This window comes from Anolis carolinensis, chromosome 2, assembly GCF_035594765.1.
Source record: "Anolis carolinensis isolate JA03-04 chromosome 2, rAnoCar3.1.pri, whole genome shotgun sequence".
Lineage (NCBI taxonomy): Eukaryota > Metazoa > Chordata > Lepidosauria > Squamata > Dactyloidae > Anolis > Anolis carolinensis.
In genome coordinates, this window is record NC_085842.1 from 189,667,046 (window position 1) to 189,690,189 (window position 23,144).

At 44.2% G+C, this 23,144-nt stretch overlaps 1 protein-coding gene across 2 annotated transcripts in view; it reads right to left on the reverse strand.

Annotated features, from left to right (window-relative positions):
• Positions 1-23,144, reverse strand: part of tmem39a (transmembrane protein 39A) — a 44,263-nt gene extending 21,119 nt beyond the window's left edge. Inside the window, exon 1 of one of the 2 annotated variants that reach the window (XM_008103847.3) lies at positions 22,691-23,144. The gene's annotated coding sequence lies outside the window, so the exon portion shown is untranslated. Of the gene's footprint in view, positions 1-22,284; positions 22,303-22,690 lie in introns of those variants that run through there. The other variant, XM_003216800.4, reaches the window with a different exon arrangement.

Consider the following 23,144-nt stretch of genomic DNA (forward strand, 5'->3'; position numbering starts at 1 on the left):
ATAATTTTAGAAATGACTATGAACACTGAAAGCTGAAATTGACAGAAATAATAACTCGCCTAGTCTTCCCCATCAAGTATATCACTGTTTTAAACCATTTGTACTTTCCTACTTTAGGTTCATGCATTTGTATAGAATAAATTGGAAATGCTCAGCAGGCTAGAAAACATGCATTGGCATTTGGCATAGCTTGAAGGCAACTAAAGAGTTGCTTATATTTTTCTAACATAAGACATCATTTATAAAGTTGTAGTGGTACAGGCCCATCCTAACAATTTCATTTTTGAGTACTGAGGGTTACTGAAGATAAGTACTCACTGCCTAAAAGATCAGCAAAATAAACAGGATGTCTGTGGCCCCTTCCACATAGCTGAATAAAATCCCACATCATCTGCTTTGAACTGGCAGTTATTTTAAAAAACATTATCTACTTTGAAATGGCAATGTGGATTCAGATAACCCAATTCAAAGCTGATGTTGTGGATTATCTGCCTTGATAGTCTGGGTTCTACGGCTGTGTGGTAAGTTATTATAAGTTTATATTGATGCTGTTTTATTTATTGTGCAGATTGATTTGTTGTTTGTCTGCTTTATTATGGCCTTGAATGTTTGCCACTTTTGTTGGAAACTGCCCTGAGTCCCCTCGGATTACAAATAAAGTCTTGGAAGCTATACACCCTTATCAATAATGTCTGATTCTAAATGAACGACTGAACTTCACAATACTGAGAAGCCCACAACATCTATATAATACCACAGGTGATAATGGTGTTTACACTTGACAAACTATGATGGATGGGAGCAAGGCTTTGTCTTTGCCTTCTTCATAAGCTGAGGGAGTGCAACATCCCCAAGTGCGTTTCCATAACTAAGCAGTGCTTTAAACCCCAGATACCTTTGGTTCAATACTCAAATCACTACTATACCCTGCTGGTTCTCACCAAGTTAGTAAGGGGTAAAAAGCTCATAATTAATGCAAACAACCCAGCCTTATATCATGCTATCATTGTTTGCACTGCTAACTCTTTATTAAGTGACTTGTTTAAGGCAGTCCAATAGTCTTACCACAGTCCACTACTACTTCAAGTTAACCTACCACAGGAGGCCTTTCTGGAGGCTGTAAACAGCTTACAAGATGTAAACAGTCAAAAGGCCCCACTCTAAAGCAACAAAAATAGGATTGTAGAAGCATCAAGTGTATCATTTTCCAGAATAGATTGGTATGTTATTTCTTTCAAAAAGAAAGGTTAAATAGCTAGTATGTGTGAGATGATTTAAAGGACCTCTCATGAGAATGATTTTTAGCAGAATTCTTTCTAATTCAAATAAATTGTCAGACACACAATCATTTAAAAAACAAACAAAACCTCCTTCTCTGTATTCAATTATGAAAATTCACCTGACAACAGAGATCATCTTCTTCAATGGTTCTCAACCCACAGGTGTTTTGGCCTACAACTCTCAGAAGTCCCAGCCAGTTTACCAGTTGTTAGGATTTCTGGGAGTTAAGACCAAAACATCTGGCGACCCACAGGTTGAGAACCACTGATCTACTTAGAGACTGTGAAACTACAAAGATCAGTTTACAGTGATGGAAAAAATCAAACTATTAAACTCTAATAAGTACAGGGTTATCAAAGAAAACTCTCACTAGCTATACGTTCTTGCAGTCTGAACAGGTGTGTTACCATCCTAGAAAGACTTCTTGAAAACATGGCAGATAGCTCAATGAAAACATTCAGTGAGCAAACAGCAATGGTAGAGAGAGACTTTATGTTCAGAATGATTTAAAAAGAAACAAAGTAAGATGTTCAATATTATAATGATTTTATATATTAAATTTAATGGGGGTTGTTCAGAAGTCTAGAATAGATTAATAACATTTCAAAGGGAAAATTCATTTTGAGATAACAGCATTTTGAGTAAAGAGTTCAGTCACGGAACAAATTAAACTCTTAAGACAGGGGTCCCCAAACTAAGGCCCGGGAGCCAGATGCGGCCCATCGAAGCTATTTATCCGGCCCCCACAGCACAAGGGCAGAAGGGGGTTGGGCTAAATGACCCAAGGGGTCTCTTCTTCTCTTACAACCTTGTTATTATTATTATTATTATTATTATTATTAACATTGAGGCTGGATGGCCATTTGTCAGGGATGCTTTGCTTGTGCTTTTGGTGCGCAGAGGCAGAAGGGGGTCGAACTAAGGGTCTCTCCCAACCCTCTTTTTATTATAAGTATGACACAGCAAACAAGATAGATCTGCTGGATTTCATTTCACAAAATCACAAGTCGAACACTTCCCAAGTGTCTAGAACTGTGTGACGTATTTTCGGATGATGCGCGTAGATCCCAGTAGGGTGGCCTTCTGCAGTTGGCAGATCGTAATTTTGTCAATGTCTATTGTTTCCAAATGCCGGCCGAGATCTTTTGGCATGGCACATTTTATATTATTATTATTGTTGTTATTGTTATTATTATTATTAACATTGAGGCTGGGTGGCCATCTGTCAGGGATGCTTTGCTTGTGCTTTCAGTGCACAAAGGCAGAAGGGGATTGGACTCAATGGCCCAAAGGGTCTCTTCCAACACTCTTTATTATTATTATTATTATTATTATTATTATTGCTCAGTGGCCAACTATAGTCCGGCCCACCAACAGTCCGAAGGAACGTGAACTGGCCCCCTGTTTAAAAGGTTTGGGGACCCCTGTCTTAAGACATCACTGTATCTAAAAATTGGTTGGATGCCTTGGGTCAAGATAGCAAGAAAGGGACAATTAACTCTTCCCATGCATTTCTTTTATATTAAAATCATTTCACTGACTGCCAATTAGTTTCCAAGCAAAGTGCAAGGTGTTAATTGTGACCTTTTAAGCTCTAGGTGTTTTTTGTCCATGTTACCTATGGGGTTGGCTTCTCCTGTATAATTTGGTCTTCTAGAGCACTGCTTCTTAAACTGTGAGCCCAGACCCCAAAATAGGACGATTCTCTTATCTCAGTGTTGGGATGCCCCAAAAATTTGGCAACAGTAAAAGTTTTCTGAACACCATCTAGTAGCTGTTTAAAAATTTATTTAAATCTGCATTGTGGACTCTGCAGAAAATACTTCATTAAAATAACCTGTTTAGTAAGATTTGCAAATGTTTTGTTCTCAGTAAATGTTTGATTTTATACCTATTTTATTATATACCTATATGCCTGGGATCACATAAACATTTCTCGGGCCAAAGAGGATTGCGAGTGAAAATGCTTCAGAAGCCTTGCTCTTGGGGACATTGACTTCAGTCAACCAACACTAGACTGGCAATTGATGGTTCTTGACACATGGACTGAACATGGTACAATTAAAAATTAACAGCAGCAAGATAATGGACATTAGAGATTAAATGACATGCACATTATAGATTAAAATTGGCTAAAATATAGATGATTCTCATTAAATTCATGCAGAAGTAACTGGAGGGAATATATAACATATCCATGTGATGACCAGCACCAAAAAGTGAGCAAGGGCAGGGGATACAAACAGGGAGCCTAAACAATAAAGTTGGAAAAGGATCCCAGTTATGCCACCACTATATTAAAGGGCTTTCCTTCTTGCTTAATTGCCAGATCTCCCAAGATGGCACTGCCAGGAAGATCTAGGACATTAATCTTCATTCCAAGATAGAGAAGGAAGATCCCTTAGGCAACCTGGCTCCAAAACCAGGCATGGAAAATCTTTGGCTCATAATTTAATCAGGCCCCCATCAGCTTGGCAGAAGCTCCAGGTAAATTTTCTCTCCCAAGTGTTCACTCCTAAACAAATGGAGTGTGAAGCATGCTGCACTGAGCCAGTGCTTCCAAATAATTCCCAATGACAAGATTTAACTTTACCTTGAAAATCCAAAAACTGAGTTATGCTCAGTCCTTTTCCATGGGAAGTGGTAAAACCGCTCAGCCAAGAAAGTCTGGCTCATGGGAGGAACCCTAACCCTTGCCCCCTAACATTTCCAGCTTATATCCTAAGTGATAAAAGGTATTAATGGGAAGCATCAGAACTTAAAACTGTGGACAGAGAAACAAGAGGAACCATTAGAACTAATATCACTGATATTTTGGTGTCACTGTGATGTAATTGCCTTAGAGGCAACTATACTGCCCATCTCACTGTGACAGCCTGTTCAGTGGGGTTGAACTCAAATTCAGCTGTGCTGGAAAGCCTCTTTAACCTTTGTCACCCTGTCGCGATCTCAGCAGTAACTACTGAACTCCAAGAGGTCCTGACCATCCTTGGGTGTTGTTGCTGATATTTGGAAGGGTGCTCACATGACTGGGAGGGAAAGAGGGGAAGGAAGGGGACACTCCCACACTCTCTGAGGTGCACGGACATCCTTGCAAATTTCCGCAATGGAGCCCAGGGATGGCCAGGTGCTCTTTGGAGCTCTATGGTTGCCATTACAAGGGAAACAGGACTACAGAGGTATGTGCCTTCCTCGATCACACACTTCAGAGCCTGGGAAAAGCAGCATGGCTGTGTGATTCAGAACTGGCTCAACTATTTACACCACTCTGAAGTGTCAGAGCATTCCCTAACATGGGGCAAAACTGTGCTAAGGGTAGGTTTCTTGCGTTAAGGGTGATAAGGCAGGTGCCCTCTCTAACCTGCCCAAGGTTAAACTACATCAGTAGATGTGCCCTAATATGTCTGATTCTAAATCCATGTTCTCTGATGAGCGCATGCAGCTATCATACTACAAATCCAACAAAAACCACTGTGAGCAACTGCTCTATGCTGTATACTCAACAATAGTGCCACTTTTAAGCTACAGAATGCATATGCTGCTGCAAGACCATCTACAAAGAGATTGAGCCCCTTTACCCAGACAACCAGTGCTCTGGTCTGGATTTAAATTTTACTATGTCACCCCCCAGCCACACCTCAACTGGCTCCAGAAGCTAGTTTATCGTTACCATTTGCTTCACTGACAATGGAAAGAGAAGGCAACCCTGTTTCATCTGTATACTGGTAATATTTCAGTACATACCTTCTAATGACCTAGCCCAATGGTTTTGAGTAAACATGAAGCATAAGACACACAAAAGGAACCTTGTGGTAGACAATGGGAAGGCATCGCATTTTGTGCATTATCTGCTCAATCTGTCTTTCCAGACAGGAATGGAGATGTTTCATGTCCAGGTTGAACAACCTCAATAATATCCAGAATCCACCATGGCAACAAAAATTGTTTGCCTTATGATTTAGGAGAGGTAGCATCCACCACCCATTGGGTATTTTACCGATTCTTCAATAAACTGCATAAAGTGAAACATCTGCAAAGTTTGAATTCAGTTACAGTATTTGTTTAGACCAGTAGTTCCCAACCTTTAGTTCTCCAGTTGTTTTGGACTTCAGCTCCCAGAAATTCCAGCCAGCTTACCAGCTGTTAGGAAGTGTGGGAGCTGAAGTCCAAAACACCTGGAGGACCAAAGGTTGAGAACCACTGGTTTAGAGATGGCAAGGATGTCCAAGAACTTTATAGAACTCTATAAAGTGGTTGTTTATTATACATACTATAATATTTGTCTAATATATTCTACAGTAGTGTTATATAACACGTACTGTATTACATAACAAACATTATGCACACACACACAATATACACACACAGTACTTTATTAGACCTGAAAGGATCTATACCCATTCCTACAATAAGTTTTCCACTAAGAATAAGACTTTGTCTATAGATTCTGCATCCTTCTGTTGCCCGGGTCATTTTCTTCTGGGATTTTCGGTAACCTTCCTCAAGATGTTACAAGTACAGTATAGTCTCACTTATCCAACATTCGCTTATCCAACATTCTAGATTATTCAATGCAGTTTGCCTTTTAGTAGTAAATATTTTTGTAGTCAATGTTCTCAATACATTGTGATGTTTTGTTGCTTAATTTGTAAAATCATAATGTAATTTGATGTTTAATAGGCTTTTCCTTAATCCCTCCTTACTATCCCAACATTATCGCTTATCCAACGTTCTACCTGCCCATTTATGTCGGATAAGTGAGACTCTACTGTAGTAGCAGACAAAAAATAGTCTACAATTGCATCTTGCAAAGTATTTACCCTGTTGGTTGTCTAGTCACATTAAAAACATTAACCTCTGTTTGTTCGCCTCCCACTGAATCTGAGAAAACGTACCATTTTAAGATGCAGAATTTATCAAATGTTTAAGATTAGATGGTTTCATTTCATGAGTTTAGAGAGAGAAACGAGAAGCCATAACATCTCATGGCATTATCAGTTTCCTTGTTTTCGTAAAACACTCCTGTTCAACAGAAATCACTGGAACCTGGTATGTTTATACAAAAAGATTGGACCCTTCTATTTTACCATTATGCTCAGTCTTAAAATACTCTTAAGTTCAAACAAGAAGATAAATATAAACAATTTTAGAAAAAACGTAGAAGTATAAAAATATACTTGTCAGATAAAAAAAACGATTACACTAAAACAAATAGAAAACTAGGGAATAGTAACACAAAATACCTGGAAAAAATTCCAAATTCTGACATTTGCCTATTTTAAAAATAAAATATGGGAACCCACAAATAAATTAATAATTTTCAACAGTATTGTGCTGAACAGACAAATCAGACAAGAACATATCAGATAGACAAAAAAATTAGAACATATGTTTGGAAACTGAATTAGCTCTAAATTCATTGGGGATTTGAACATATCCACTCCACTATCCTAAAATACACAGAGAGAGTTATGAATCAAAATAAAGAGAACTATATATATACAGTATATAGAGATGTACTAAGATGCAGTTTTGAAAAATAAGCTGGGAAAATATTTTTCCTCCCTTTTTCTACAGAAGGTCCATTTAAGAAAATGTTTGCTGGGGGGGGAGGCTTTAAACAACAGGAACTAGCAGAAGGTAGGAAAAGATTTCCTAAAAAATAGATAATAGCATATTTTCTAGTGGTGAAGTCGGGGCCTGAAAAAAGGCATGGAGGACAATGTCCTGGCTGATACTGAAGATGGACACCACCTTTTGGAGGTGATGTTGGTGCTGGAGATGGCTCGATCTCGATGGAAGAGAGGGTAGGGCTCATTGATCCAGAGTGTCGCCTGTTCCAAGCTGCAGCATGCAGAGGTGACGGTGACAAGTAAGACCACCTTCCATAAGAGGTGGTGGAGGTCTGCCATAGCAAGGGGTTTAAAGGACAGGCCACAGAGCTGCGAGAGGACGAGTTCAAGGCACCAGCCTGAGATCGGTGGACAGAGTTTGTGTATCCTCTTAATGAGGTGGTTTGAGAATGATGGCTGGCCCTGCTGTTGCATCGACCATGAGATCACTGCAAGGTAAGATTTGATGGTGAGGGCAAGATTCTACTCTATCAAGGTAAGTACGAAGTCAAGGACAAGGAGCAGCTTGGTGGGCAGTTTGCTCGGAACAAAAGGAAGGCTTGAAACCGGGCTAGCGTGTAAGCATAAGCCCTCCTCATTGATGATTTGCATGCCCCCTTTAGGATGGATTGGAGGGTGGGCAGGAGGTGGCTCATGCTGTAAGGTGGAGAGATTGGACATTGGGATGAAGAATAATCCCTGGTTAGCAGGTGGGGCAGCGCTGGGAGAATACGGTGCTTGCCTTGAGATATGTTGAGAAGGGCTGGATACCATAATTGTCTCAGCCTGACAGGTGCTATGAGGATGAAGTCTGGACTGGAGGCCCATATCTTCTCCAGCACCCTGAGGATCAGCGGGATCAGTGGAAAGCGGTAGAGGTACAATGTTGACCACTTCATCAGGAAGGCATTTCCGAGGCAGGCACGGGGTGCATTCGGAGGCAGGCAGGTTTTGTATCAGGTGAGTTGGCCATTCTCTGGAGATGCAAACAAGTTCATTTCCAGCCAATCCTACTTGCTGAATATGGCATGGACTTGTGCCAGGTTGAGTCTCCACTCGTGTGACATAGTTGTTCTGCTGAGGGTGTTGGTGAGGTTGTTCTGCTCTCCCAGCAGGTGGAGTGCAGTAATCATCACCAAGTGGGTGATGCTCCATTCCCACAGTCATAGCAAGAGCTGTAGGAGTTTTCTCGATCCTGTACTGCCCTGTTTGTTTATGTAGTACATTGCCACTGTATTACCCATGAGAATCTGAACAGTCCTGTGGCATATGAGGCAAGCAAAAACTCAAAGGGCTTTGAAGACTGCCAGGAGTTCCAAGTAGTTTATATGGTGAGTTACTTTGTCTCTGGTCCAGGATGATCAGGCTGTTGGTGTGATCTCCCTATGCGAAGGTGGATGCGTTGGTCATTCTCGTGACTGACGAGTGCTGGGGCTGGAACAGGGATACCCTTGCAGATATTGTGTTGAGCGGTCCAACAGGTAAGAATTCTCAGTACTGGTTTCGAGTTCATGAGGAATCTTGAGTTGTGATGTTGAGATGAGTTGAGGTGGTCATTGAACCATCTCTGTAATGGACAGCCGGAGTCTGGTGAAGGTCGTGATGAGACCGTTGAGGCCATGTGGCCGAGGAAGACTTGGATTGATCCGGCCTGGATTTGGCGGTGGGTAACGCATCTCTCTCTGAAGGGCTGCAAACTGCTCCCTGGGTAAGGAGACTGTTTAGGACATAGAACTATAGAGTGCCCCAATTAACTTGATGTTAGTTGTCAGAGCAAGGTGTGACTACTTGGTGTCAAGTTGTAGACCAAGGGAGTCAAGGAGATGAAAGGTGTGGCTCACATGGGATTCGAGAGTCTCTGGTGAGCATGCTATTATTAGCTAGTTGTCCAGATATGGGAAGAGGACAATGTGGTGTTTTCTGGGGTGTGCTGCGACCACTGCTATGCATTTGGTGAAGACTCTCAGAACGGTGACGAGGCCAAAGTGAAGCACTTTGAACTGGTAGGTTTGGTGAATAACTTTGAAGGAGAGAAGATGTCTGTGAGAGATCTGGATCGCTATATGAAAATATGTGTCTCGTAGGTCGATGGACGCAAACCAGTCCCCTTGGTGCAGGAGCAGCAGGATTGACAACACCGTGCCCATCCTGAACTTTGTCGACCAAATATATGAATTCAGGTCCCTGAGATCGAGGATGGGGCGGAGGCCTCAGTCCTGTTTGGGAATAGTAAAATACCTGGAGAAAAAAGCATTTGTGTCCATTTGTGATGGGGTGGGGTTGTATGGGTCCTTTTGTGAGCAAAGGGTGAACTTCCTTGAGGATTTCCTGAGAGGGTTGAGTGTCAAGTACATATCCCATCAGTGGTAAGTCCTCAAACTCTAAGGCGTAGCCCTTTGGCACAGTCATTAACACCCATGCATCTGCGGTGATACCTTCCCATGTGTGCAGGGAGCATGATATGCTGTCACCAAATGGAGTGTCGGTGACATGGAGGAAGGGCTGGGGTTTGTGGCTGGGTGGTCAACCTGGTGTGAAGGTGGCAGTGGTAGTTAAGGTGGATTCTGTATTGTTCATCATACTTTCAAACTTGACATCTTGTAAAGTTATTGGTGTTGCCGGGGTTGGTCACGGTGCTTTTGGGTTTCCTGCGGCCAGCATGGTTGCCATGCAGGGGTGGTGGAAGCGGGTTTGTAGTTTTGGCAGTAGCCTCGCTGACTGTAGGATTGTCGGCCGTATCAACTAAAGTGATGCTGGTCAGTGCCCACATTGAACAGGATCAAGGCGTCCTCGATCACTTGCCTCGATGAAGTGGAGAGGCCAGAGCCAGGCGTGTTGGCAGATAGCTATGGTGTGGGCAATCATCTTACCGGCGGTATCTCCTGTGCGTTTGGCCATCTGAATTTGATGGTGTGCCAGGAAGTTTGCCTCTTGTTGGAGCATGGCCAGGACTGCTCAATCCTCATCTAACAGTTTGGCATGAAATGGCTGGGCTTTCCCCCCAAAGTACTCCACAGTTGCCGATTCTCAAAGGAGGGAAGCTCCTGAGTACAGTTTGCAGCCAACTGTGTCAAAGCGCTTCCTTTCTCTGTCGAAGGGGGTGTTCACTTGCTTGCCCGAAGATTGGACTGCCTTTACCACCACAGAATTCGGGTCAGGGTGGTGCTTCATCATTGGTGCAGTACCATGCCTCGATATATTTAGAGGTGGGTGTCATCAAGGATGGAGTCTTCCAAGAAGCTTATATGTCGAGAAGATATGGTAGGAATGGTAAGAGGGCCGCTGGTGGAGCGTCAGCCTGCACTCTTTTAAAGACTGGATCGGTCACGACTTTGTTTTCTTGATTTCAAGACCAAGGTATTTGCCATGTGGACCATCTGGTTTAGAGAAGGCTCTAACATTGTCTGTCAGAGATGGAGGGTCGACCTTGTAGGCGTCTAGATTCATTGAAAGGTCGAGGCCTAGAGACAGTACCGATTCTGAATCTACTGAATCCGGTATGTCATTTTCTTGCTCATCCTCCTCGATCCTCTGTGGGGATTGGAGGGGCAACTCGACCAGAGGTGCCGCCGGGAGCTGAGGAGGCCTTGGTGGAGACTTCAGACTCAGGGCTGTTTTGATGCCGATGCTTCAGTTGCTCTGGCCAGGCATGTAGTTTGTCTATCTTTCTCTGGCGTGGATGTAGCTGGGGGAAAGAGTTCTTGCCGGGCTTGGGTTTGCTCAGGAGGTGGAGGTTGGACTGGCACCCTGATGACTGTATGTTGAGTGGGATAGGGAGTCCTGGATTTCTCTATCCAAGAGTTGATGGGCTGGTGACTTTGGAGACATTCTGGCCTGCTGGTCTGGCTGGAGGGAGTGCGATGAGCGACGTGAAGTGGCTGAGCAAAATGGCTTGCCCCTCCTTGATGAAGATGGACAGGACTGCTGGGCTGCCCGTCTTTTAGCTGGAGACTGCAGCTTCTCCTTGTAGAGTGCATCCATCGATTTTCCTGGTGTCGGCAGGACCGGCACCAGAGTAGCCACATGCGATTGCACTCACCTCAACTCCTTGTGAACCCATTTAAACGCTATCTGCGTTGAAAATGTGGATGGTGGAGTAGCCGTATTTGACCAGGTTGATCTCACCGAGGCCAGAGAGCTCGAAGTAGGGGTCTGGTCGGCCGAGATCAGATAGGCAGGGTCATCGTGGTAACAGTACACGCCACCTTTGATACCCAGGAAGACTTTGAGCCTTTGGAGGCAGCTAAGGCTGTAGATCGAGCCACAGGCGGTGCTAGAACCAGAAGAGCTGACCAAGTCGAAGGCACTAAGGACTGCGGATGTAGCAGAGCCTTGAGGTGCACCGCCCTGTTTTTTTCTTGCCTGAGCTGTGAAAGCCTGGCAATGGCAGCAAGGCTCGACAACATGGCCTTCTCCCAAGCAGAGGAGATGCTTCACGTGGCCATCCGAGTCTGGAATCTTAGAGGCACACCGGGTGCAGTATTTGAGTGCATTCTCAACAAAGTTCTGAAGAGAGCTGTGCAGTAGAAAAAAGGAACTGGGGAGCATGCAACCAGGGTGCCCTTTTATGCCCTGTAAGGAGTGGGCAGGGTTACTGCCAAAAATGGAAAAGATTCAACTTGGGAAGCTTTCCGTCAAAGCCTGCGCAGGTGCAGAAACTTCATATGTGTCCATTCACAGACATCATGAAGAAAAAATAGGATGTTATAGCATCTGACTACCCTGATAAGTAATCCTTTATCCGTTCAAGCAACAACTGTCATAGGCAAGAGAGTCAGACAGGCTATGTTTTATCACTATATTTAATTTACAGTGTTCCCTCATTACTTCGCAGTTCACTTCGCGGATTCACTGTTTTACGGTTTTTCAATAAACTCTAAAAGACTATTATAAATTATAAAAATTTACAATTTACAGCCTAAGGAAGGGAGGAAGGAGAAACCAAAGGGAGAGAAAAGGAGCCCAAGTGGCAACGGGAGAAGGAGGTGATTTATCAACACACAATTTGTTAATAAAGACTTAAAATAGTGTATAACTACTAAAATAATGTATAAATATTAAAATAAATATAGTGTCCCTACTTCGTGGATTTTCACTTATTGCAGGTGGTCCTGGAACTACAGTGAAGGAACACTGTATTTCTATAATGTATCATATATAAAGCAAATTTAGATGCGGAGGAAGGTGTGTAAATTGGAAGTGAGAACATCTATAATTTAAAATATGTAGATGCTATAACATTACTAGCACAAAAGAACTTAAGCAATGCAAAAGTAGCTTTACAGTTGAATAGTAAGTAAATAAAAATAATGACCATAATTCGTCTTCATAATTTTGCAGTGAGTAATAAAGACATCAAAATATTAAAAGGTACACTTCTACCTTGGCTCAGTAATTAATCAAATGGAGATTGTAATCAAGAAATCAGAAGACAAAGGCTCAAAACGACAGATGTGATGGAACTAAATAAGATCCTCAAATGTAAAGATATATACTTAAATTCCAGAATTAAAACCATCCAGGTTGTAGTAATTTCAGTTTCTATGTATGGTTGGAAAAGCTGGTCAGTAAAGAAAACTGACAGGAGAAAAACCAACTCATTTGAAAGGTGGTCTGAAGAAGAGTTTTATAGATAACATGGATTACTAAAAAGACACATGACTGAGACCTAGACCAAATAAAGCCTGAAAGTTTACCAGAAGCACAATTGACAAAACTGAGATAGCTGTACTTTTGGACATAAGAGAATATGAAAATATGAATCCCTGGAAAAAAAGATGACCAAATAATATGGACAGCAGTAAGGAAAGAAGGAAACTGCTAAAGATGGACTGGTCCACTAAAGGAAGCCATGACTGAGTATGCAAAACTGAACTTGGTATTCATATCTAAACTGAGGATCTTTGATATCTTATTTAAAAGATTGCCATAAATTGAAATAGATTTGACAGCAAATCACAATATGATCTCCAATAGTGAGCTTGGGGTTCTAGTTAAAAATATAAAATCCAAGCATAGTAAATTCCACATGACTGAATTTGGCCTCCTCGACTTTAGAAGATGGAGATGAATGATCACTTTATAGCACATTGGGGGACTTCGACATCTTTTCAAGGAAACATTTGCCTTACTAAGAATGCTATAAGCAACCAAGAGGCTTGAATTAAACAAATGCTACAGGTAAAAAAACAACACAAGAGCATCAAACAGCTATTAATATACATGAAAATATAGCTGGAAGCTCAAGTCATGATTTCAGTTTATATGCACTGCTTTTACAAACTGTGACTTGCCATGACAGTGATCTTTCATTTTCAAAAATTTCTGAATGCATGTTAAGATAGGTTTACTCAAGATTTATACTTTATACAACTTTCCATAATCGTGACTGCAGTTTTCAAACAAGGGCCTCCTTGCTTATTGTGGTTATTTCTCCATACCAAATTCCTCTGTTATTTTAAACATAAGCACTATTTATTTATTTATTTACAACATTTATACCCCGCCCTTCTCACCTGAGGGGACTCAGGGCAGCTTACAAAAATTGGCAAAATTTAATGCCCAAAATGCAATCCTAAAAACAAAACAAACACTATATCTTTGTCAGTCATTCCCCTTTCCTTGTAGTAACTGGTTCCTTCCATTTCCAAGCATAAACAATTATCACTGCAGTTACCATACATTGTAATAATATTCAAAATTTTCAGCATTCCCAACAGATAAAACTCTGGTCCCATCATGAATTTAGTCTTAACCAATGTCTTCCAGCACTGTATGATTCCAATATTTCTGGGCCTTCAGCAAGTCCACCACTAGAATACAGAGAAAAATCTTACTTGAAGTAACAAAGTTACTCATCACTAAGGGAAATACATATGTACATTAATACACCTAAATCAAGGCAAGTCTATTACCATCCAATATTCATGTGCAGCTTTCTTCATTATACTAAGACCACAAAGTAGCTGAAATACAGCTTCCTGTAACAGACACTGTCATTTAAACTAGCTTAAATAAAAATGTGTTTCACTTTCATGTTAAGCCACTGGTCCTTAACATGAGAGCCTGGAACTATTTTATTCTATATGCATACAAACTTCAGCCAACTGGAATTTATTTACCAAAAACAATCACTGTACTAATTCTAGATGGCAGGACTATGATAGTAATGTCCTAGTTGATTACAACTTGTAGGAAAACACATGCAGTTATTCTAAACTAGCATTTTAAGACACTAATGAGCATTCCTGCTAGGTGGTTTCTAAGTTCTGATGGGGTTCTGAAAAATAAGCATCAAATTCCTGCAAACTTTGGAAATACTTATTGAAAGCAGAATACATTCTTGCCATCAAAGCAGACACACTAATGTAGTCAAAGTGCACACCATTTTATGTCCAAAGTACAGTGACAGAAATACTTCAATCAAATCTCGGGGGCTACGATAGGCCTATTTTCTAACCTCCTTTACCTAGAGGTCCATAAGTGGACCTCTCACGTCCGAGTAGAGAGTAACAATTTCCAATACTTGCCATCCATGGAGGATGATCCCAGAGATATACAAAACTGTGCATAATAGCAAACCCTATTGAACTGAAGAACCTTTAGCCTAAGAATTCCACTGAGTAATGCTGGAGGACCTAGAAAATTCCTGAAGGGGACATATTTTGTAAGATGTGGAGAAATAAAACTGTGGATACTGGCTCTGCAAATACGGGGCCATAATACATGTCTACTCAGAAGCAAGGAAATACCCCACAAGAAAGGAGCCTAGGCAGAAACATTCACTGTCTGTGAACCTGACAGCCACCCCTTTAGCCCTACCGCAATGGATCTCAGCCTGTGGATCCCCAGGAGTTTTGGCCTAAAACTCCCAGAAATCCCAGCTAGTTTACCAGCTGTTAGAATTTCTGGGAGTCGAAGGCCAAAACATCTGGGGCCCCACAGGTTGAGAATCACTGCCCTACTGAGTGACTTTCTTTTCAGGCAGACTCTTAAGGGAAGAAAGATTTTAAGTTCGAGCCAGTAATTTAACAGATTATTTAAATGAGTTCATTGCTTTTAACTGTGTAGTTTTTTTTTAAAGCCCCGTCTTCAATTCTATTTTAATGTTTGTATCCTTTGGGTTTTAATCTATGTATGGCATGGTTTTTGGTGCTAGCTGCTTTGAGTATCCTTTGGGAGAGGCGAAGCAGGACATAAATACATGCAGTCCCCAAGTTACGAAAAAGATAGGTTCTTTAGGTTTGTTCTTAAGTTGACCCAGTGCATTTTAAGTGTAACTCTAGCCATATATATATAATGCTTAGACCATGAGCCTTTCACATATAGAACAAGTAGATATAAACCCAATTATAAATTTCCAAACAATGCAACATTACATAAACTACATAAACTAGCTCTTGCATAGTTAGAGGCAAAGTACAATTCAATATTACTGAAAAAGAGAACTTGTATATTTATTTATTTACATCATTTTTACCCCGCCCTTCTCACCCAGAAGGACTTTTGTCAAGGACAGAACGCCACAAGATTCAAAGTAACAGAGTTTATTAGATTACAGAACTCAAAAATGCCCGTAAAACACAAGGGCCAGGCAGTTTTTGCCTTTAGGAGCAAAAAGGGGCAAAAGTAAATGTTCAAAAGATAAACCGGATTAAACCGGAGTTTAATCCGGGTAAAAACAAACTGCTTGCTTCAGCCTGGGTATAAACGAAACGAAAGCCAAGGAACAAAAGATACAAAGAATGCAACTAATTGGCAGCAGATTCCTCTCTGCTGCCAACACTGTGCTTAGAGTAACTTGCGTCGCTCCCCCACACACACAGCAGACAGGATCTCCAACACGAGTAAATCAGCCAAGGATTGTAGCAGTTGAGTAGACCAGTTCCGTTCCGTAGATCAAAGCCAGAAGCAGACGTTTGTAGTTTTTCCAAGTCCAAGAAGGGGGGAAGACAAGCCGTGGTCAGTTCAGTCCGAGTTCTCAAAGCAGGAGATGGCGTCCGTCAAGAAGACGACGGAAGGTCAAGCTAATAAGAGTAAGCACAGGTTTGCACAAACAAATGCCCACACAATCCCTCCCGCCGTCTGACCCTGGATTCCAATCAACTTACGTCACAGCACAGGAAAGCACACAAGTCTTCAGGGAAGCGTCCCACACACACACGGATCCCAAGCGTTTGCCCAGATTACCTTGCCCAACGCAATTTGCAATTGCTCTCAAGCCCCATTTTATGCCAGTTACAAATCTTCATCACTGTCAGCTGTCCTCCTTAACCCGGGCGTTTCCTCATCACTTTCCTCGTCAGAGCTGGAACACCTCTGACTACGCCCAACAGCATCTCCAGCTGTGGATCCCGTCCCATCCCTCCAGCTAAACCATGGGTCTAATCCTGAAGGTCCCCATTCATCTTCTGTCCCATCATGGCCAGTGGCACCCACTTCCTCCCTTACCCGAGTCCAATCCATCTCATCCTCCTCTGAGCTAACCAGCCCCTCCTCCATTCTCTCCGTAAACCCTTCGAAAGACTCCTCGTCAGATGGTGCTGCAAATATGTCTCGCAGTCTTTTTCTCTCTCGCTCCTCGAGAGTATCTGACTCTCGAGGAGTCTTACGCCCACGTCTGTCAGTAACAGAGCCATGAGGCTCAATCATAACACTATCCCCTCTCACAAAGGCCTCCTCCCCCGATGGCGGAGAAGTGGCAGTGATACCCTCCGCTATAGCACCACGACGACTAGAGGTATCAAGTTTCAACAGCGAACGATGAAAGACTGGATGGACCTTTAAACTAGACGGTAAACGCAAACGAAACGCAACAGAAGAAATCTTTTTAACGATAGGAAAGGGACCCAAATACCGAGGCGCAAACTTTCCCCCAGCCTGTTTAATATGTTTGGAAGATAACCACACCAAATCCCCTTCTTCCAACTCCTCCCCTGCCTGCCTGTGGCGGTCAGCCTGAGTCTTCTGCGTTGCCTTAGCTTCCAACAGTAAGCGACGGGCAACATCATGCAATGCAGCCATTTCCGAAGAGCGGTACACAGGGTCCGAAGAGACCACATTGGTCGACGGCGCCACACCTCCCCGTGGGTGAAAACCATAAGTTAGCTCAAATGGCGTATGCTGACTAGACGTGTGCACCGCATTGTTGTAAGCAAATTCCGCCACCGGTAACCACTTTACCCAAGCCGTGGGTTGATCTAAACAAAAACAACGCAGATACTGCTCTAAGAGCCCATTAACCCGTTCCGACTGTCCATCCGTTTGCGGATGGAAAGCTGAAGACACGTTTAACTTAGTCCCCAAACACTCATGGAAGTGTTTCCAAAAGCGTGACACAAATTGCGGAGCCCTATCTGAAATAATCACCTCGGGTGCTCCGTGCAAACGATAGATGTGCTTTGTAAATAGTAAGGCCAACGTAGGGGCCGCCGGAATGGTTGAACAAGGAATAAAATGAGCCAGTTTACTAAATAAATCCACCACCACCCAAATACAAGTATAACCCCCAGACTTAGGCAAATCTGAAATAAAATCCATGGAAATGATTTGCCATGGCCTCTCCGGAACAGGTAAAGACGATAACAACCCTCTAGGGCGCCCAACAGGCGTCTTACTCTGCTGACAAACGGCGCAGCTGTCACAAAAGCGCAGAATGTCTTGCCGCATCTTTGGCCACCAGTAGCTCCTGGTGATAAGCTGTACGGTCTTGAACCTGCCAAAGTGCCCAGCCATGGGTTCGTCATGGTGGGCTCTAATCACCTCCAACCTGAGGGTCCCTACTGGTACGTAAACCTGCCCCCTACGCACCAATACCCCGTCTTGATCCTGGAGATGCGGCAGTATGGTACGGTTACCTGCAGAGAGCAGCATCAGTTGCTCCTGAGTCCACACATCATCCTTCTGAGCCTCAAGGATCTGGTCATGTAACCCAAGCTCATTATCTACAACACACAGAGAGGCAGTAGGCAAGATGGTCTGACATACTACCTGCTCATTGGTCTTAAATTCCGGCTTGCGGGATAAAGCATCGGCCCGCAAGTTTGCCTTCCCCTCCACGAACTGCACCTTGAAGTTAAACCTGGAGAAAAACAAAGCCCAGCGGATTTGACGCTGGTTTAACTTCTTTGCTGTTTGCAAGTGCTCTAAGTTCTTGTGATCAGATCTGACCACGATCTGGTGCCGTGCCCCTTCAAGCCAGTGCCGCCACACCTCAAACGCCACCTTAATCGCCAACAACTCCTTCTCCCATATGGTATAGTTCTGCTCGAAGGGTGTTAGTTGCCGCGAGTAAAATCCACAGGGACGCAAGGTCCCTGAGGAATCCTTCTGAGACAATACAGCCCCCAACGCGTAGCTAGAAGCGTCCGCTTCTACCACGAACGGTCTGTCAACATCAGGATGGGTTAGTATGTTGTCCGATTGAAAACTAGACTTTAGTTGTAGAAACGCCTCGTGAGCTTCCCGCCCCCACACAAATGGCTGTTTCTTGCGCAGAAGCTGCGTCAAAGGTACCGTGAGCTTTGCAAAATTCGGAATAAACTCCCGGTAGTAATTAGCGAAACCCAAGAACCTTTGTACATCCTTCTTAGTCTTCAGCTCCTGCCATGAGTTGACGGCGTCAACCTTATGTGGGTCCATTTTAAGTTCCCTACCTGACACTACATGACCTAGGAACTCCACTTCAGGCACATGAAAGACGCACTTGGAAGCCTTGGCGAAAAGCCCATTAGCCCGCAGTCGGTGCAGAACCTGCTTGACATGTTGACGATGTTCTTTCTCGTCCTTAGAAAAAATCAAGATATCATCCAAATAAATCACTAAAAATTGGTCAATTAGGTCCCTGAACACATCGTTCATGAACCTCTGGAATACCGCAGGAGCATTACAAAGCCCAAAAGGCATGACTCGGAACTCGTGGCATCCGAAACACGTGTTAAATGCCGTCTTCCATTCATCCCCTTCCCGTATACGGATTAAGTTATAGGCCCCCCGCAGGTCAAGCTTGGTAAAGACCTTAGCCCCTTGCACCCTTGATAACAGTTCCGAGATTAAAGGCAGCGGGTACCTATCCCGAATGGTGTATTTGTTTAGGATCCGATAATCGCAGACCAACCTAAGTTCCCCAGTCTTTTTGGCTACAAAGAATACCGGTGCCGCAGTTGGAGAACTAGATGGGCGAATAAACCCCTTGGCTAAATTTTCATCTAGAAACTCCCGCAAAGCTTGCCTTTCCGGTACAGTCAAGGCATACAGCCTCCCTGCTGGCAGTTTCGCACCTTCTGCCAACTTGATGGCGCAATCATATGGCCTGTGCGGTGGTAATTTGTCCGCTTCTCTTTTACAAAATACATCAGAGAACTCCCCATACTCAGCAGGCACTCCCTCCATATCAGAATGAGTAACATTTAGAGTGCAACAATCCTGCCTCTTTAAGATCACTTTACGTGTTGCCCAATCTACATGTGGGTTTACTACAGCTAGCCAATCCATCCCCAGGATCACATCATATCTAGGCAAGCTCGTAATATCCCACACAAACGTTCCCGTTACTCCCTGCACCTCCCACGTTACTGCTGAGGTTTCATGGTTAACCACCCCAGTCTCCAGCAGTCTCCCATCTGCTCCTTCCACCCACACGTCGCATGCCTTGCGCACTCTAGGAATGCCATGCTTCTTAGCAAACTCAATATCTACATAGGAGACCGTAGCCCCTGAGTCCAGCAGTGCCAAAGTAGAAACAAGTTCCCTTCCCCCAACAGATAATGTAATGGGTACGAAAACATGCTTCCTCCCCTCAGTTGACTGCTTGAGGAGCCCTAGTGCGTTGGACTCACGTCGCACTAGGGCTGGCCTTTTCCCGAAAGCTGGGAAGGTTTCACATTACAATTTTTGGCAAAATGCCCAGCATTCCCACAGTACAAACACAAGCCCAGCTGCCTCCTACGGCTCTTTTCCTCTGTAGACAGCTTTTTAAAGACCCCAAGCTCCATGGGCTCTTCCCCCATCACCACAGGTGCCCTGGTTACATGCATGGGTGGCGCACACATTGCTTTTGAGTGTTTACGAGCCTCGAACCTTGCGTCTAAACGCAGCACCTTAGCTACTAAGGCGTCCCAGCTTTCAGCCGGCTCCAAGCGTGCTAATTCATCCTGGAGCATATCACTTAACCCGGCAGTAAATAAAAGCATGAATGCATTTTCCCCCCAATCCAGCTGGTGGCGATACAGGTTAAACTTATTTAAGTAATCCAAAACAGTCCCCTTTCCCTGTTTCAACCGATACAGAGCCCACCCAGCGTTCTCCGTGCGGAGAGGATCCCCAAAAGTATCAGTTAACAACTTTTTGAAATTATTCAAATTGTCCTTGACTGGGTCATTTCCCAAAATTAAATTAGTGGCCCATTGTCCTGCGGGACCGGTCAACAAACTCAAAATAAATGCCACCTTGCTAGTGTCTGTAGGAAAAGCATGAGCACTGAGCTGAGAAAAATAAAGCTCCACTTGTGCCAAAAAGGTTGGCAACTTGCACCTGGTTCCGTCAAAGCGTTCAGGAGTCAAAACATGTCCTTTCACAGCCTGAGCTGTTTGGATAACGGTAAAAGCCGTTTGCAATTGGTCTACTTTGGCCCTTAACTCATCCATCGTCTTCCTGACGGGTTTATTGCTGCAATAAACTTTTTATGGGCGTTGGGCAATCTGTCAAGGACAGAACGCCACAAGATTCAAAGTAACAGAGTTTATTAGATTACAGAACTCAAAAATGCCCGTAAAACACAAGGGCCAGGCAGTTTTTGCCTTTAGGAGCAAAAAGGGGCAAAAGTAAATGTTCAAAAGATAAACCGGATTAAACCGGAGTTTAATCCGGGTAAAAACAAACTGCTTGCTTCAGCCTGGGTATAAACGAAACGAAAGCCAAGGAACAAAAGATACAAAGAATGCAACTAATTGGCAGCAGATTCCTCTCTGCTGCCAACACTGTGCTTAGAGTAACTTGCGTCGCTCCCCCACACACACAGCAGACAGGATCTCCAACACGAGTAAATCAGCCAAGGATTGTAGCAGTTGAGTAGACCAGTTCCGTTCCGTAGATCAAAGCCAGAAGCAGACGTTTGTAGTTTTTCCAAGTCCAAGAAGGGGGGAAGACAAGCCGTGGTCAGTTCAGTCCGAGTTCTCAAAGCAGGAGATGGCGTCCGTCAAGAAGACGACGGAAGGTCAAGCTAATAAGAGTAAGCACAGGTTTGCACAAACAAATGCCCACACAATCCCTCCCGCCGTCTGACCCTGGATTCCAATCAACTTACGTCACAGCACAGGAAAGCACACAAGTCTTCAGGGAAGCGTCCCACACACACACGGATCCCAAGCGTTTGCCCAGATTACCTTGCCCAACGCAATTTGCAATTGCTCTCAAGCCCCATTTTATGCCAGTTACAAATCTTCATCACTGTCAGCTGTCCTCCTTAACCCGGGCGTTTCCTCATCACTTTCCTCGTCAGAGCTGGAACACCTCTGACTACGCCCAACAGCATCTCCAGCTGTGGATCCCGTCCCATCCCTCCAGCTAAACCATGGGTCTAATCCTGAAGGTCCCCATTCATCTTCTGTCCCATCATGGCCAGTGGCACCCACTTCCTCCCTTACCCGAGTCCAATCCATCTCATCCTCCTCTGAGCTAACCAGCCCCTCCTCCATTCTCTCCGTAAACCCTTCGAAAGACTCCTCGTCAGATGGTGCTGCAAATATGTCTCGCAGTCTTTTTCTCTCTCGCTCCTCGAGAGTATCTGACTCTCGAGGAGTCTTACGCCCACGTCTGTCAGTAACAGAGCCATGAGGCTCAATCATAACAACTTTTGAGTATAAGCAACCACACAATAGTTAGGTGAAGCTTTGGATAGCATAGGAAAGGGTTAAGACGCTTGTGGTGTCTGTTTTACTGTCTTTGCCCCTGTTCATAAGATTTCCTCTCACTTTCTTTACAAATTGGATTTTGAAAAATTTGGCTGGTTGTGGAAACATGGATGGGTGATAAAGCTTCAGTAGAGAAACCTGTTCCCCATGATACCTCTTTCAGGAGTGAATTTCCCTTTCGAATGGTAGATTTGCTATCACTTCCTATTGTCTCACCCCCGTACTCTTGCAAGTCGTTTGCAAGTCGTGTGTTTGTAACTCGGCGACTACCCATACACAAACCCGTACTTCTTTGATTGTAAGACGCCACTAGATTGTCCTAATTTTAGTACAGCAACCACCAGAAATGCACCAGAGACAACTGGGATTGGAAGACGCATCCCGTTTTAGAGATGTTGACGATATAGACACAAAGTCAGTCTTAGGATTGAAGTGATAAAGAACAATAATAGTGCTGAAAGTTTGAGACACAGGAAACTCACGGAGAGGCTGGATTTCAGGCATGGAGCCAAATGTGGCAGGTTTGGGCTTCTGGAGAAAGGAAAGAAAGGAGTTTGCAGGAATCTCCCTTGCTCTGAAGAAAAGCCAGCCAAAACCCACCTTAGGCCTCCTTACTCCGAGAGGAAAAAGGGACGGAGGGAGGGTTTCTCTGCAGGAGGCACACCTCCTCAGGAAGAAAAGGTTGAGTTAAGGGCTGAAGGAGATAAAGGAAGGGGGGGGCGAGGAAGGGCGAAAATGGCCCCGAGGAGTTGGGAGGACATGAGGGAGGCCGCGGACGGAGCCCCATGGCGCGGAGGTCCCGCAACCACACAAAAGGGCGCTTCCTGGGCCTTCTGCGAGGGAAGCAAGGCGCAAGGGAAGGCAGGCAGGAAGGTAGGGCCCACTCACAGTCTCCTCAGCAGAACCATGAGCGGGGGCTGCTCTTCCCGCCGCTCTTGACGCCGGAGCCCCTTCCAGGCTGGGGAGGGGGCGCGGCCGGCCCTCCCCACTTCTTCGCTGCTGCTACTGCAGCTGCCCCTCCTCCCGCTGCTGCTGCTGCCTCTCGTTGTGGCCGCGACGGCTGCCCTGAAGAGACGTGGCAATGAGGCCTGATGCGGTCATCACTGCGCGACGGCAGAGCGAGGGTGGGGAGGGGAAAGGAGGAGGGGAAGCCACAGGGACCAACCCGCGGAGGGAAGGGTGGCCGACGCCATCTTGCGGAGGGTGAGGGGAGAAGGAGAACTGCGCATGTCTCCCGAGCACGTTTCAAGACCTTCGAGGGAGGAGAGCCTAACAAAACGCAGTCAGGAACATTCAGAATTCAGGACAAGCGACCATTGAGCGTTCCACCTGAACAGCAAAT